We start from the raw sequence: 14,419 nt of genomic DNA on the forward strand, positions 1-14,419 counted from the left end.
ATGGAATCCACTTGACCCCCAGTTCAAACACTTTCCTAAGTACTAATTGACCCACATATGTCTGTAAAGAATAACCACGATCTTTTTTTTTCTTTTTTTTTTTTTATCTAGGAGCCAAGGAACATGCTCTCGAATCACCCAAAGTGCAAGAAAAAGTGCAAACGTGTTACACTAAAAAAAATGTGCACAGAGGATGCGGTCTATCGCAAGCCCTTCTCTGATAGGAGAGAGGCCCCCCAACAAACCTTACCCTTCGCCTCCGGACCAAAAGGTACCTGCGAGGTTCCAGGTTCGATGTCCCTTTTCGCCTAAGCTACTAAGGGACAACAAATGCTCCCGGCATCCCCCTTGGCATTAGCCAAGGTATCTGCCCGCAGAGCCGATAACGGTAGGTACCCTGCCAAGGCAGGAGTACCCGGGGTGTTTGCAGGGAGGTGCGGAACCTAAGGGCCATACACACCTCCCCTAGACCGCCAGGAGGGACACCCAAAAGGGCTTCTGACAAATCCTGTGGACACACAACACGCAAAAAGTGACACAGTGAGACAAAAAGAAATAAGTGAATGTGTGCAGATATACTGCCCGGACATCCAGCCGGATCTATAAAAATTTCTCTGATCCAAGCCAGAAGGCCGGGAATCAAGAGGTGAGTGCCACAAGGGGAAGAGATTATGGTGCCCATGCTTCCACTCAGTGAGCCAGTACACCCAGTGAGTTTCGGCACCTCGGGGTCACCACTCCCTGATGCACAAAAGTACCTCGGCTCTAGACCCTCTCAGCCTCATGGCGAGACCCGGAGGAAGCAAGTCACATCGGGGCAGCCGTCGGGCTGATTCCTCAGAACCAGCCCTGGAACGCCCCGGTACACCTGCTCCCTACCATGCAGCACCCATCCCCACCAGCTCCACACTGGCGTCGCCTGCCACCAGCATGAAAACTGATAAGAACAGATACTACACTTGATCTTAGCCAAAAGGCTGAGAACCCCTTTAAAGGGGTACTCCGGTGAAAACCCTTTTTTTTAAATGACTTCTATATTTGTAAATTACTTTTATTAAAAAATCTTAATCCTTCCTGTACTTATTAGCTGCTGAATAATACAGAGGAAATCCTTTTCTTTTTGGAATGCTCTCTGATGACATCACGAGCACAGTTCTCTCTGCTGACGTTATAATAATAACACTTTATTTATTGTTGTGCATAGTGGGATTTGAACCCAGTGCTAACCACTGAGCCACCATGCTGCCCTTAGCATAGATCTGCTATGCATGGTTGCTAAAAAGGACAGAGATGTCAGCAGAGAGCACTGTGCTTGTATTGTCATCAGTGTTCCAAAAAGAAAGGAATTTCCTCTGTAGCATTCAGCAGCTAATAAGTACTGGAATGATTAAGATTTTTTAATAGAAGTAATTTACAAATATGTTTAACTTTCTGCCACCAGTTGATTTAAAAGAAAAAAGGTTTTCACCGGAGTACCCCTTTAACCCCTTAACCCCTTAAGGACCAAGGACGTACCGGTACGTCCTTGGTCCTGCTCTTCTGATATAACGCGGGGTTACACAGTAACCCCGCGTCATATCATGGCGGGCCCGGCGTCATAGTGAAGCCGGGACCCGCCTCTAATAGCGCGCAGCGCCGATCGCGGCGCCGCGCGCTATCAACCCTTTAGCTGCGCGCTCAGAGCTGAGCCGCGCGGCTAAAAGTGAAAGTTAAAGTTCCCGGCTAGCTCAGTCGGGCTGTTCGGGATAGCCGCGGCTAATCGCGGCATCCCGAACAGCTGACAGGACAGCGGGAGGGCCCCTTCCTGCCTCCTCGCTGTCCGATCGCCGAATGACTGCTCAGTGCCTGAGATCCAGGCATGAGCAGTCATGCGGCAGAATCGTTGATCACTGGTTTCTTATGAGAAACCAGTGATCAACATAGAAGATCAGTGTGTGCAGTGTTATAGGTCCCTATGGGACCTATAACACTGCAAAAAAAAAGTGAAAAAAAAAAGTGAATAAATATCATTTAACTCCTCCCCTATTAAAAGTTTGAATCACCCCCCTTTTCCAATAAAAAAAAAAACACAGTGTAAATAAAAATAAAAATAAACATATGTGGTATCACCGCGTGCGTAAATGTCCGAATTATAAAAATATATAATTAATTAAACCGCTCGGTCAATGGCGTGCGCGCAAAAAAATTCCAAAGTCCAAAATAGTGCATTTTTGGTCACTTTTTATATCATTTAAAAATGAATAAAAAGTGATCAATAAGTCCTATCAATGCAAAAATGGTACAGTTAAAAACTTCAGATCACGGCGCAAAAAAATTAGCCCTCATACTGCCCCATACACGGAAAAATAAAAAAGTTATAGGGGTCAGAAGATGACAATTTTAAACGTATTAATTTTCCTGCATGTAGTTATGATTTTTTCCAGAAGTCCGACAAAATCAAACCTATATAAGTAGGGTATCATTTTAATCGTATGGACCTACAGAATACATATCAGGTGTCATTTTTACCGAAAAACGTACTACGTAGAAACGGAAGCCCCCAAAATTTACAAAACAGCGTTTTTTTTTTCAATTTTGTCGCACAATGATTTTTTTTCCCGCTTCACCATAGATTTTTGGGCAAAATGACTGACGTCATTACAAAGTAGAATTGGTGGCGCAAAAAATAAGCCATCATATGGATTTTTAGGTGTAAATTTGAAAGAGTTATGATTTTTTAAAGGCAAGGAGCAAAAAACGAAAATGCAAAAACGGAAAAACCTCCGGTCCTTAAGGGGTTAAGGGCCAAGCCCATTTTCACCTTAAGGACCAGGCCAATTTTATTTTTGCATTTTCGTTTTTTCCTCCTCGCATTCTACAATCCGTAACTCTTTCATATTTCCATCTACAGACCCATATAAGGGCTTGTTTTTTGTGTGACCAATTGTACTTTGTAATGAAATCTCAGATTTTACCGTAAAATGTACGGCGAACCCAAAAAAATATTATTTTAGGGAGGAAATTTTAATGAAAACCACAATTTTGCACATTTTGGAGGGTTTCGTTTTCACACTGTACAATTTACGGTAATTACATGTGTTCTTTATTCTGTGGGTCAATATGATTAAAATGATACCCATGGCTACATACTTTTATATTTTTGTACCACTTTAAAAAAAAATCGAAAACTTTTTGTACAAAATCAGTAATCTAAAATCGCCCTATTGCGACCACCTATAACTTTCTCATTTTTTGCGCCATCATCTGAACTTTTTATCAATACCACATTTGTATATATAAAACTTTTATATAATTTTTTATAAATTTTTTAATATAACGTGACAAAAAAGCAGCATTTTTGGCCTTTTTTTTTTTTCTTTTTTTTTTTTACATTTACGTCATTCACCGTACGGGATCATTAACATTATATTTTGATAGTTTGGACATTTACGCACGCGGCGATACAAAATATGTTTATAAAAAAAAATTTACGCTTTTTGGGGGTGAAATGGGAAAAACGGACAATTTATATTTTCATTGGGGAGGGGATTTTTCACTTTTTTTTTACATTTATTTTTAAATTTTTCAACTTTTTTTTCACACTTTTTATGTCCCCACAGGGGACTATCTATAACAATCCTTTGATTGCTAATACTGTTCAGTGCTATGTATAGGATGGCTATCTCCTGCTCTGGTCTGTTCGATCTCAGACCAGAGCAGGAGAGGCCAGGAGTCGGCCGGAGCAAGGTCAGGGGACCTCCGGCCGCCATTACAGATGATCGGATCGCCACGGCAGCGCTGCGGGCGATCAGATCATCTATTTTATTATGCCGCAGATCACGGCATCTGAGGGGTTAATTTACAGATCACGGCATCTGAGGAGTTAAAGGCGGATATCTGCGCGATCGCGGATGTCGGCCATTACCGGCGGGTGCCCGGCTGCTGATAGCAGCCGGAACCTGCCGTGTATGACGCGAGTACCGCTCCGATGCTCGCGGTCATACACAGGATGTAAATGTATGTCCTGCCAAACCAGGATGTACATTTACATCCGTGGTCGTTAAGGGGTTAAGTGAATGTGCGCCGTGACGTACAGCCCAATCTATAAAAATGTCCCCGATCCTAGCCAGAAGGCCAGGATGATTGCCAAATGTGAAGAGTACGTGGTGCAGTGCTTCCTCTCAGTAAGCTATTACACCCAGTGAGTTTTGGCACCTCAGGGTCACCACTCCCCAAGGCACAGAAGTACCTCGGCCTTCAACCTCCTCAGCCTCACGGTGAGACCTGGAGCGAACAGGTCACATCAGAGCAGCCGTCGAGCTGATTCCTCAGAACCAGCCCCGGAATGCCCCGAGGCACCTGCCCCCTCCATGCAGCATCCATCCTACATCAATGGCAAAGACTAAACCACCGATAAGAACAGATACTACGCTTGATCTTAGCCAAAAGGCCAAGAGCCATATATGCCATCAGAACGCAGCCGCATAAATGTGGCACGCGCTGTACGCCGCAACTATGCAAATATATAGCACAGCCTGCTGCCTGTCCCAACTTATTGTGAAAACATTCATTTCGGCTGGGATTACACTTGGCGTGTTTGACAGAAAAAAACACCATGCTCGCTGCGGGCACATGTTATGTTGGAATCAATAGGGTAATATGAAATGCCAGACACTAATGGTGTTTTCTTCATCCTGTTATGGTCTTTTTAGGCTATCAAATCTGTGGGATGCCGAAAGCATGTTTTTTTTTTTTTTTATTTCTATGAAGTTTTGGTGTTTTTCTTCCCAATGTTTTTAATAGAAATCCTTGAGTCACATGATAAAAGAATCACATGAGTCATAATGAGAAAAGCCAGGGGGGAAATAATAATAATTATTATTATTATTATGCACATTAGGGGAGATGTATGAAAACAATATAGTACCACAATATAGTTACTTTTGACTTTAAATGTAGAAAACAAAGACAGGCGGGGAAGGCAAAAACATATAACTTTAAAAAGGCAAACTTCCCTGGGCTGAGATCTGCACTACAGGACATAGACTGGGGGGAGGTGTTGTCAAATACTGATACAGAAGGTAAATGGGACATCTTTAAATCAACTCTAAATAACTATACAGCTAAATATATACCAAAGGGGTACAAATATAAACGATTAAAACTAAATCCTACATGGCTGACAAATGATGTTAAAAGAGCAATAAACAACAACAAAAATAGCCTTCAAAAAATTCAAATCTGATGGGTCAGCTACAACATTCACACAGTACAAAGAGCTTAATAAAATCTGTAAAAATTTAATAAAAACTGCAAAAATTCAAAATGAGAGACAGGTGGCCAAAGAAAGCAAAACTAATCCTAAATATTTTTTTTTAGATATAAAAATGCAAAAAAACCAAGGACAGAGCATGTAGGACCCCTTAATAATGATAATGGGGAGGTTGTCACGGGCGATCAAGAGAAGGCGGAGCTACTGAATGGGTTCTTTAGTTCTGTATATACTATGATAGAAGGAGCTGACTTTGGCCAGGTCAATGCTGGTAACACATCATATAATGTATTGAACTGGCTTAATGTAGAGATGGTACAAGGTAAGTTAAGTAAAGTAAATGTAAGCAAATCTCCAGGGCCAGATGGATTGCACCCAAGAGTTCTTAGAGAGGTAAGTTCAGTAATATCTGTACCCTTGTTCATGATATTTAGAGATTCTCTGGTGTCTGGTATTGTGCCAAGGGACTGGCGCAAGGCGAATGTGGTGCCAATCTTCAAAAAGGGCTCTAGGTCTTCCCCAGGAAACTATAGACCGGTAAGTCTAACGTGCATTGTGGGTAAATTGTTAGAAGGACTTATAAGGGATTACATACAGGAATACATAGGGGATAATAGTATTATAAGTGATAGCCAGCATGGGTTTACTAAGGATAGAAGTTGTCAAACCAATCTAATTTGCTTTTATGAAGAGGTGAGTAGAAGCCTTAACAGAGGAATGGCTGTGGATATAGTGTTTCTGGATTTTGCTAAAGCATTTGATACTGTCCCTCATAGTCGTCTGACAGGTAAGTTAAGGTCTTTGGGCTTGGAAACTTTAGTTTGTAACTGGATTGAACACTGGCTCATGGATCGTACCCAGAGAGTGGTGGTCAATGATTCGTACTCTGATTGGTCCCCGGTTATTAGTGGTGTACCCCAAGGTTCAGTACTGGGACCGCTGTTATTTAATTTATTTATCAATGATATAGAGGATGGTATTAACAGCTCTGTTTCTATCTTTGCAGATGACACCAAGCTTTGTAGCACGGTACAGTATATAGAGGATGTGCATAAGTTATAAGATGACTTGGATAGACTAAGTGTCTGGGCATCCACTTGGCAAATGAGGTTCAATGTGGATAAATGTAAAGTTATGCATCTGGGTACTAATAACCTGCATGCATCGTATGTCTTAGGGGGGATTAAACTGTCAGAGTCACTGGTAGAGAAGGATCTGGGTGTACTTGTAGATCACAGACTACAGAATAGCATGCAATGTCAGGCTGCTGCTTCCAAAGCCGGCAGGATATTGTCATGTATCAAAAGAGGCATGGACTCAAGGGACAGGGACATAATACTCCCCCTTTATAAAGCATTGGTATGGCCTCACCTGGAATATGCTGTTCAGTTTTGGTCGCCTGTACATAAAAGGGACACTGTGGAGCTGGAAAGGGTGCAGAGACGCGCGACTAAACTAATATGGGGCATGGAACATCTTAGCTATGAGGAGCGATTAAAGGAGTTACAATTGTTTAGTCTTGAGAAGAGACGTTTAAGGGGGGATATGATAAACGTATATAAGTATATTAATGGCCCTTACAAAAAATATGGAGAAAAACTGTTCCAGGTTAAACCACCCCAAAGGAAGAGGGGGCACTCCTCCGTCTGGAGAAGAAAAAATTTAGTCTCAAGGGGCGACACGCCTTCTTTACCATGAGAACTGTGAACTTATGGAACAGTCTACCTCAGGAACTGGTCACAGCAGGAAAAATTAACAGCTTTAAAACAGGATTATATACATTCCTGGAACAAAATAACATTAATGCTTATGAAGAAATATAAAATCCCATCCCTTTCCCAATATCGCGCCACACCCCTACCCCTCATTTCCCTGGTTGAACTTGATGGACATATGTCTTTTTTCGACCGTACTAACTATGTAACTATGTGCAGAGGTAAAGTTGACCAGTTGCCCATAGCAACCAATCAGATCGCTTCTTTCAATTTTCAGAGACCTCTTTAAAAATTAAAGAAGCGATCTGATTGGCTGCTATGGGCAACTGGTCCACTTCCCTCTTCACAGGTTTTGATAAACTCGCCCAAAAATTGCCCAAAATCCCTTTAACCCCTTAAGGACGCAGGACGTAAATGTACGTCCTGGTGAGGTGGTACTTAACGCACCAGGACGTACATTTACGTCCTAAGCATAACCGCGGGCATCGGAGCGATGCCCGTGTCATGCGCGGCTGATCCCGGCTGCTGATCGCAGCCAAGGACCCGCCGGCAATGGCCGACGCCCGTGATCTCGCGGGCGTCCGCCATTAACCCCTCAGGTGCCGGGATCAATACAGATCCCGGCATCTGCGGCAGTTCGCGATTTAAATGAACGATCGGATCGCCCGCAGCGCTGCTGCGGGGATCCGATCATTCATAACGCCGCACGGAGGTCCCCTCACCTTCCTCCGTGCGGCTCCCGGCGTCTCCTGCTCTGGTCTGTGATCGAGCAGACCAGAGCAGAAGATGACCGATAATACTGATCTGTTCTATGTCCTATACATAGAACAGATCAGTATTAGCAATCATGGTATTGCTATGAATAGTCCCCTATGGGGACTATTCAAGTGTAAAAAAAAATGTAAAAGTAAAAGTAAAAAAAAAGTGAAAAATCCCCTCCCCCAATAAAAAAGTAAAACGTCCGTTTTTTCCTATTTTACCCCCAAAAAGCGTAAAAAACATTTTTTATAGACATATTTGGTATCGCCGCGTGCGTAAATATCCGAACTATTAAAATAAAATGTTAATGATCCTGTACGGTGAACGGCGTGAACGAAAAAAAATAAAAAAAAGTCCAAAATTCCTACTTTTTTAATACATTTTATTAAAAAAAATTCTAAAAAATATATTAAAAGTTTTTTATATGCAAATGTGGTATCAAAAAAAAGTACAGATCATGGCGCAAAAAATGAGCCCCCATACCGCCGCTTATACGGAAAAATAAAAAAGTTAGAGGTCATCAAAATAAAGGGATTATAAACGTACTAATTTGGTTAAAAAGTTTGTGATTTTTTTTAAGCGCAACAATAATATAAAAGTATATAATAATGGGTATCATTTTAATCGTATTGACCCTCAGAATAAAGAACACATGTCATTTTTACCATAAATTGTACGGCGTGAAAACAAAACCTTCCAAAATTAGCAAAATTGCGTTTTTCGTTTTAATTTCCCCACAAAAATAGTGTTTTTTGGTTGCGCCATACATTTCATGATATAATGAGTGATGTCATTACAAAGGACAACTGGTCGCGCAAAAAACAAGCCCTCATACTAGTCTGTGGATGAAAATATAAAAGAGTTATGATTTTTAGAAGGCGAGGAGGAAAAAATGAAAACGTAAAAATTAAATTGTCTGAGTCCTTAAGGCCAAAATGGGCTGAGTCCTTAAGGGGTTAATAACAGTCATACAGAATATATAAGAAAGCTTTTTTGTTTTTCAGCCAATCAGAGAGCAGCACTAATGAAATAGAACTCTCAGGAGGTAACAGCGTGTCACACATGTGATGTCATAGCCATTGTCCACCAGAGAGCAGCACTGAGCAGATATAACACTGCTCCTGCTCATTCTTCATCAGTGAGGGGCTGATGCTGGACACTGTAGGGGCCGAGAATGCAAAGTCATATACACTACTGTGACTGGTAAGTGTCACATTGTTGTGACCAAAAGGTCTTTAGTGCAGTTCAATGTGCTTTTCTATAATAAACATGTAAATAATCTATCTTTTGTTTTCCTATCTTAGATGCATTATTTCCAGGATGTGGAGTAGCATTTCTGGACCTACAGCAAGACGTTGGATGAAGACGTGGATTTCCAGACCTATTCCAGAAGAATTTGGATGAAGGCACAGCCCCTCGAATCACGCACATACACAGACACATTGGCCCAAATTCTAGAGGTAACCTCCTTTAGTATGCCCAGAGGAAGGGCAATACAGTAGCCATGGATTCCCTACAGGTTTCCTCCCCTCTGGAGGTTTTTCCTGTCCTGAGTATTAGTTACTGTACGCTCTTTGTGAGTGATGGAGGTTACATAAAATCCCTACACAAACATTTTAATATATAATAAATAAAGTTCCCCTTTTTAAACCATTCTTTAACTTGTTTGACTCATTTATTTTATTTGTGTGTGAAAAATAGTGTTAGCAAAACGTGGATGACATGAGTTTTTTTTTTAAGTGTTCAAAGCTGCTCTCCTGCACGATCTGCATAATGCGGTGCGGAGAGAGGCAACTGATGCTGGGTGGCAACCATAGGACACCCAGCAATTTCCATGCATGAGCCTTTTTCTGATGAACGGGACCCTAGGAGAGTGGAGGAGGCAGGTGAGAGGACCTCCATCCACCATTTTGAATGATCACCAGATCGCCACAGGGGAATCCATCCTTGAATATAATGCCCGCATTGCCATAACCTGCTTTGATCAAGGCATCTGAGGGGTTAATGACAAACATTAGAGCGATCGTTGATGATTGCCACTATTGGCAGGTCTCTGGCTGCCAGGACCTGCCATACATGATGCAAGCACCGATCCATTGTTTGCATCATGTACAGGGTGTACATATACATCCAATCACATCAGGACATACTTTTACAGGGTCCACCTACTCAATTTTGATTGTAAAGCTCGAATGTCCACACAGAAAACTTATGTGCGGATATTCTGAAGATAGTGGAGCGGTGTCAGAACATGCTGGCGCTAAGATTGTTCAGAAATTCGCTTTATCATAGGCAGCAATGTATTTCTGAGCAGAATACACAGAAAGAACAGACATCTATTCTTTCTGCGGATGACCGAATTTGAATTTCGGCGCCAGATATTTCCTGTGCAGAAATTCTGCTGTGTGCACAGTGCGCCAGAACCCCATTGAAATTAATGGGACTCTGCTGCAGCGGAATTTCCATACGGTATATTCCTGTGCAATTCTGCATGGAAAACCTAACGTGTGAACATAGTCTAACAGTCATTAAAAAGAGTGGGGCGGTGCAAATAAGGGTGAGGGCCAAGGGCCAGAGACAAAGGGGCGGCAAAATGAGGTATTGCCTAGGGTGACAAAAATCCTTGCACCAGCTTTGGCGGCCATGGCCCGAGCTGCCAAACAGGCAGGGTTCCTGTGCCATTTCAATCCCTTGCATATGAATTGTATCTCTTCTATCACTTCCTGTCAGGGGTGGACCGACACCACCCAGGGCCCCAGACCAAATAAAGCAAGGGCCCCCAGCAAGACTCCACCCCTGACCCCACCTCTGCCCCACCCCTATTCCCGCCCAGTATGCATATGAATATTTGCCATGGAAAGGAATAGGGGGTGCAGTGCGCTTGAGGCTATGGGGTACTTTGAGGGATGGCAATGCCAATCACATTAACTACACCGAGTGCCTTAACCCCTTAAGGACACAGGACGTACTCAAATTACCCCTTTTCCGAGTCCTTAAGGACTCAGGACGTTTGAGTACGTCCTTTCAAATCCCGGCCCCTAGCAGGAGGGGCGCCGGATGCCTGCTGAAATCGTTCAGCAGGCATCGCGGCATATAGCCGAGGGGGGTCACGATGACCCCCCCATGTTGGCGATCGCAGCGCATCGCTCGTCAATTCAGACGAGCGATGCGCTGCGATTCCGTTCCCCGCCGCTCGCCGGGCGGGGATTGGAGCCGGATGTCTGCTGATTTCAATCAGCAGACATCCCGGCAGTGTGCCGGAGGAGGTCCGGAGGACCACCTATACCGGCGATCGCTGCAGGACGCCGGTAACTACTTACCGGCGTTCTGCAGCGGTTCCGGGTCATCAGGGTCACGTGTGACCCTGTGACCCGGATATAGATGATGAATGGTGGTGTAATATACACCACCAATCATCATCAGTGCTGTACTGGGGGCTGGCATTGTTGCCACTGCCCCCACTACAGTGTGATTGGGTGGCCAAAGTGGCCACACCAATCACATAGTAATGGGAGGGGATGGTGGGGGCTAGGAGCATGTTGCTCCGTTCTGTCCGCCATTTCAGAGAGATCTGGTGTGCAGGAAGGAGCCCCGTGCTGCCCACCATCCCCTCAGTAAAAAAAAAAGTGCCCCTTGCCCCCTTTCTGTGGCCCCTTGGCACAGAAATCCCCAGGGATAGCTTTAGATTAGGTAGGGACAGGTTAGGGTTAAAAAAAATTTTTATTTTTTTTCAGCCTACCTCAGTGGGTGTCCGTGGGTCCGTAGCACCTTTAGCTGTGTGACCCCGGCCCTGCTGGGCCGCTGCGGTCTGCCGCCAGCGTTTTTATTTTGGCGCAGATGTTTATTTTTTTTCCTAAGCGTGTGTGCGGACCCTCTTAGTTATAAAAGAGCGGTCCGCCACCGTTTGTTAAAGCCCACCCGCCACTGATCAGTCCCGTAGTACTGATCAGCGTTTTTATTTTGTGGTGCCGGCGCTTTTTTTCGGGTTTTCTAGCGCTTTTTTGCACCCATAGGCGGTCCGTGCCACCAGTAGCAGGCGTGTACTGTGTGGCCGGACCGTACCTGTGTGTGCGGCGTGCCTCACCGCTGTCAGTGATTTATCACTGATCAGCGTTTTTTTTGGGGTTCAGGCGGGTGCATTTTTTCGGGGTTAAGCGGTTTTTTATTTTATTTTTCTGTTTTTTTGTGTGGGGGTCTGTGTACAAGCCACCAGCCACTGTTCTGGGCTGAGTGGCCGGACCCCCCACTGACTTTTGCGCCCCCTGCCGCCACAAGCGCTAATTGGTGCGCACACCACTGATTAGATAAACGCTTTTTTTTTTGGGCGCAGGGCTTTTTTTGAGCTAGAAGTCCCCTTTTTTTTTTAATTTATTTTTTTTTTTTTTTTTTTTTAAAGTCCCCTTTTTTATATTTTTTTATTTTCTGTTAGGGCGGGTTAGTTTAGTTAGGTTAGGCTTGGGCGGGTTAGGGAGGTACTATCGCACCACACCACATACACAAATAAAGTTTTTCCCCCCACACACCCCCCCGTATCCACAATAGAGTAGGGAAATGGCCCGCAGAGAGTTTTCGGTGGAAGAGGCATATGCCATAATTGCCTCCGACACCGAGAGCGGCTCAGGGGACGATGAAGACCCCACCTTCCTTATTTCATCGTCCTCCTCATCATCTAGTTCAGGTGATGAGCCACCAAGGCGGCGGAGACGCCGCCGCAAACCTCCTCTGCCCTTGGCCATGTGCCCCATGCTAGTATGAGTCCCCCTGGCGCTCATACTAGTGAAGCCCCCCAGCAAAGTTCACTGGTACATCGTACCAGAGAACTTGTCTGGACTCAGCCAGTGGACCATGAGCCCGTGATTCCAGAGTTTGTTGGCGACTCAGGAATCAAAATTAACATTGTCGGGTTCACTGAAAAGGACTTTTTCGGTAATTTTTTCAGTCACGACTTTGTTAATTTGATGGTTACACAGACGAATCTGTATGCCCATCAGTTTGTCGCCACTAACCCGGGCTCATTTTTAGCTAGACCCGACGGCTGGACTCCAGTGGATGCAGCCGAAATGAGGACCTTTTGGGGCCTCGTGCTGCATATGGGTCTAGTTAAAAAACCCAGTGTCAGGCAATAATGGAGTGGGGACGTCCTTTACCAGACACCCCTCTACAGTATGGCCATGACACGTCCCCGGTTGGAGGCCATTCGGAGATGTTTGCATTATGCTGATAATGCGGCATGTCCCCCCCGAACTGATCCTGCGTATGACCGCCTGTATAAAATCAGGCCGGTCCTCAATCACTTCGGGGCCAGATTTTGGGAGGCCTATGTCCCGGGGCGGGAGGTCTCAATTGATGAGTTGCTCATCAGCTTCAAGGGGAGACTCAGCTTCCGGCAATACATCCCGACCAAGCGAGCGCAGTATGGTGTGAAGATGTATAAACGTTGCGAGTTTATAGTGTATGAGGGACGAGATTCCCGTTTTGAACCCCCAGAATGTCCCCCCACTCTAAGTGTTAGCGGGAAAATCGTTTGGGGCCTTTTGCACCCATTGCTAGATAAAGGTTACCACCTTTACGTGGATAACTTTTATACTAGTATCCCTCTCTTCACATCCCTCGCCGCCAGATCCACAGTCGCTTGTGGGACAGTCCGGAAGAATCAAAGAGGCCTTCCGCCCCATCCCCTACATGCTCCTATCCCCCGGGGTGAGTCCCGTGCCTTTTCCCATGAGAACCTGTTGTTGGTCCGGTATAAGGACAAGAGGGATGTCCTTATGCTCACCACAATTCATGGGAATGGCAGCACCCCTGTCCCTGTGCGAGGTACCGCGGGACCGGACCTCAAGCACAATTGTATTCTGGACTACAATCGGTATATGGGGGGAGTTGATCTTTCTGATCAAGTCCTCAAGCCATATAATGCCATGCGGAAAACACGTGTATGGTATAAAAAGGTTGCGGTCTACATGGTACAGGTTGCCATGTACAACTCTTTTATACTGTACAAGTACGCTGGCAACACAGGGACATACCTGCAGTTCCAAGAGGTAGTTCTAAGGGCCTTCATCTTTGGTGACCGCCAAGGAGCGGCTCAGAGCACCTCTGGAACTTTAGGTCCCCGGATCGTCCCGGGCCAACACTTTCCTGGTGTGATACCCAACACTAGAAGGTCGGGACGAACCCAGAAGAAATGCAGGGTGTGTCACAAGAAGGGGAGATGGAGGGACACCACCATTCAGTGTGACACTTGCCCAGATAATCTGGGCCTCTGCATAGGCTGTTTCAGGGAGTATCACACTTCCATTTTCCATCCTTTGCCCTAATTTTCCTTCCCCAGAATTCGGCTCCAATGTACCAGTCCAGGGTACATTGACTTCCAAATTTTACACCAAAATACCCCCCCCCCCCCCCCCCAAAAAAAAATTTTAAAAAAATTTCTCAATACCCCAATATTTTTTTTTCTTCCCCCTAAAAAATGGGTCATGGGACACAGAGTCAACAGCATTGGAGGTCTGCAGTTTCCTCAAATGCGCAACATTCTCTCTCCACCTGAGCGGGTTGCGAATTTGAGGTAACAGAATAGGGACGGCCCCACACATCCTCTTCCCAGAATGATGATTCAGAGTATAGGGTTTGGGGCGGGCATCATTTTTACTTTTGGCTGTACTCTGGATTATCATTCTGGGAAAATAATTGGCAT

At 44.7% G+C, this 14,419-nt stretch overlaps 1 long non-coding RNA gene and 1 pseudogene across 1 annotated transcript; one reads left to right on the forward strand and one right to left on the reverse strand.

Moving 5' to 3' along the window:
• Window positions 1–908: 908 nt before the first annotated feature.
• Window positions 909–983, reverse strand: LOC130343852 (U2 spliceosomal RNA; annotated as a pseudogene).
• Window positions 984–8,746: 7,763 nt separating this feature from the next.
• Window positions 8,747–9,380, forward strand: LOC130267944 (uncharacterized). The gene is made up of 2 exons (XR_008843348.1): window positions 8,747–8,928; window positions 9,030–9,380. It is a non-coding gene; the product is annotated as an uncharacterized LOC130267944 (long non-coding RNA).
• Window positions 9,381–14,419: the final 5,039 nt, after the last annotated feature.

This window comes from Hyla sarda, chromosome 1 (assembly GCF_029499605.1).
Source record: "Hyla sarda isolate aHylSar1 chromosome 1, aHylSar1.hap1, whole genome shotgun sequence".
NCBI classification, from domain to species: Eukaryota; Metazoa; Chordata; class Amphibia; order Anura; family Hylidae; genus Hyla; species Hyla sarda.